The sequence below is a fragment of the Parasteatoda tepidariorum genome, chromosome 10, assembly GCF_043381705.1.
Source record: "Parasteatoda tepidariorum isolate YZ-2023 chromosome 10, CAS_Ptep_4.0, whole genome shotgun sequence".
Lineage (NCBI taxonomy): Eukaryota > Metazoa > Arthropoda > Arachnida > Araneae > Theridiidae > Parasteatoda > Parasteatoda tepidariorum.
In genome coordinates this window covers 70927644-70931323 of record NC_092213.1, presented here as the reverse complement: position 1 = coordinate 70931323, position 3680 = coordinate 70927644, and positions in this window count along the sequence as shown.

The window sequence follows — 3680 nt, the reverse complement described above, 5'->3', positions numbered from 1 at the left end:
TGTTAGAATCCGCTACTTTTGGAGCTCCCATTCGCTACTTTTTAATCTTAAGTCCTGGCAACACTGCGCAGATATGCCAACTGCTCCGGACACGCCAAATTAATTAAAAAAACGGTAAGTATTTACAAAGTAAATTTTGCAAATATTTGACTATTTTTGCTTGATTTTAAAAGGTGTAACATTACATAAGTACAATAAAGTGGCGAATTATATAAGCCTATGAAAAATTTAGAAATAGTGGTGGATAAAAATCGACTAAATTGAATTTGTTAAACCATGAATCACAATTGATAAACTACCACTTGAAAATATTTATTTGCTGTCCGGAGCAAGTTGGCATCTCTGCAACCAGAGGATCGACCAATTGCAGCCTACTACACATACGATGCCTCAAATCATCATTATCAACATAAATAGAAGCAAACCGTCATAGCCTCATGGTTAGCGCACCCGCATACAGTCATAAAGATCCCTGGTTCGACCACAACTGACATCACTTTTTCAAAATATCATCCATAGTGCACAGAATCATCAATCACTGTAAAAATCATCAACTGTTCAATGCTTCCTGAGTTCCATCAACTTGTGTGTCATCATCCAGTGTTTCCTGAAAATACAAAATCAAAAATACAAACTCTGAACTTTCAATAGAACTTTAAATGTCAGTAAATATTGTAAAATAATTACTAAAATAATCATATATAAGAAGCAATATATTCCAATAATATTCGACTATGTAAGAACAACCTACAATGCCTGTAATTTCCTTTTTATTATTTTTTTAAATTTTTTTTTTTTTTTTTTTTTTTTTTTTTTTTTTTTTTTTTTTTTGCCACCACAATGATGCATAACACAAAATGTTTTCATACACTGTACATTATTTTATGATGTATGGGTTAGGGGCTGCTGCGCGGCCCAGGCACCCAATTTGTTTTAAATAAAGAAAAGAAAGAGCAACCAGTGGATGGGATAGGGGCCCAGCCCCAGTGTGGCCCCCGATTAAAATTTTCTACAATAGAAGTTTCAACTATTTTCAAAATAATGAGTTCCTTGATGATTTTAACACATTTCAAGCTGGTCACGTAAAATTACGTTTTTGAAAGTTCCACGATCCATACAAAAGTTTAAAAGGTGGTCGCGAAACTACTTCGTTTCCGTTCTGTTTTTCAAAGATTCATGATTATCACAAAAATAAATTATTCAGTATATATGTAATCAGTCGTAATTTTTTTTTAATTGAAGTTGTAGCTATAATGACATGTTTGCTCCAACTTTTATGAAATCTTGCCTACCACTTTTTAAAAGTTTCTATCTCTAATAACAGTAATACATTTTTTGGAGAAGTTACCAGCATGCATCGCTTTAAAATAAACCACCAGTTTAGTAATAGAATTGAAGGAGTCAATCTGAATGAATAGAAATTATTCTGTGACTCCAACACAGTCAGGCAGAGGATATTGTAAAAATTCAGCTCAATATAATATCCGTGTAGCAAAATTTGCAAATTTAAGGTTTTTAAAAATTAGGAATGACGCCTTTATTTTTTCAAGGAACAAATTTCATTACAAGTCTGTAATCAAGAAGTAGAAAAAAATTAATTTTTTTACTTTTTGTTCTTTGCAAAGTTCTGTCAATTCAGCTTCATAGTTTTTTTAGAAACTATAGCTATTTCAAAAAAGAATATCAGCACCTTGCCCCCTTTTGTTTGCTTTTGAAAAAGTAAAAGCATGTTGAGATAAAAAGAATCTGCTATGTCTGTTCTAATTTAACAATTAGTTCGAAGGTTTCTGCTGCCGGACTGATTAAATATTCGTTTATTCACCAGTTTTGTTGGAAATTTTTGTCTTTTCTACGTTTGTCTCATCTACCTATCTCCTCAACACTATTCTACCCTTATCAAATATAGTTAAATAAGGGCAGTGCCAAGAATAAATATAACTAAATTATATCTTTCATTGTTGGCTGTATCTTGGCAACATCCTTCGATTGCGGTCACAGAAAAAAACCCACAAAAATGGAATAGTTAAAGACAGATAAAATGACAATAATTAGGAAAACTGGAATAATAAAAGTAAAAAAAGAAGCGTTGTCACTTAAAATTAGCGTGGGCTACTTGCGTCGGCGTCTTCAGAGGCGTCTCAGTGGGTAAAATAAACGTGTTTTACATGGGACTGCTATTGCACTCTATTTTTTTATAGTAAAAAAAAAAGTTTTAATGGCATTAGTTTAATGTTATTAGTATTGTTAAAGATTTATATTTTTTTAAAGAAATAAACGAGAAGTCGTTTTGTTAGAGGATTAACTATACGCATAAATGTATCCAGATTGTATCATGATTCGTTTGTAATACAAGTGAAGGATTTTGTTTTATTTTATTTTATAACCATCGTTGAACAGCCGACCCAAATTTGAGTTTAAGGCTATTAATGTACCATTCCGTAGCCTTGTAATTTGGAACCCAATCCAGAAGACAAGGTAATTGCTGGATCAGTACCCCCCAGAGGTATTGATTCGTTATGGGAACTCGGAGGACTTTGTGACCCCAACAAATCACCAGTCACCATTCGAGGATTTGGACTCCCGTTCTCATGAACACGAGTCCAACACCCTACCGACCAGGCTATCCCGGCCCTAGGGAAGGATTTGGGGATATAGTCTGAAAACGCAATTTTTCCAAACTGTTATTTAGATACACAAAAATGTCTTAGATACACGGAAATCATATTATAATTTTTACAATAAAAAAAACGTTTGTTTGAGAAGTTTAAAAATGAGGCCCAAGTTGTCCCAAGTTTTTGAAGCTTAGACTTATCAATGATTGATTAATTATTTTAAATCGATATTTTTTTCTGAGAAGTTGGCTACCACTTCATTGTTTTGCTTTTAAAATCATAGATTGCATGGTTGTTTGATCAAAGTATCATTAAATGGGAGTGTTCGTGAAGTAGAATATATTAGTATTGTTTTCTATTAGTACTATCTAATATATTAGTACTTTTTTCTAACACACGTGAGCCTGTCGTTTGGTTAAAGGATGGTTCCTTTTGTCTATAAAGAAAAAAAAGTGTTTTAATTTCAGAATTTACTTTTGCTGAAATAAGATAATACTACCTACCATAATATATTAATAATATACAAATGTTTATGTTGTTGTTGTTTCTAATTCCACTTGTCAAATATCAGTAAGCCTGCTAGGTGAAACCAAACGAATTTAAGGCAGAGGGTGCGTTTATTGTTTTTCAGTGGCTTTTTCTATGGCCACGAATATGACTTTAATCACACACAAATGTCATAGCTCGTTTCAAAGTGCGGACCCATTCATGCATCCACAGATCGTAATTTTGATCGAACCAGAGAACGATCAATCTCCAATTCAGTACCCCCCCCAGAGGTATCAAATTGGCATGGGAACTTGGAAGACTTTGTAACCTGACAGATTGTTCAAACATACTTATGTCAGGTGTGTCAGTTATTTCATTGCGTTTCGACGATGGCGAAAGGTGAATTAGGTATTTGCACACTAATATCACTTCAATAATTATTTTACCACTGGAAAAAGTTTTTTTGAAAAGTGTCTAAAAGTTGGCAAGAATGCGGCACACATTTTTTTTAATGTAGAACCATCTATATATATATTTCTCTTACACGGCACCAAAAAAAAGTGAACTTTGTGATAGCTA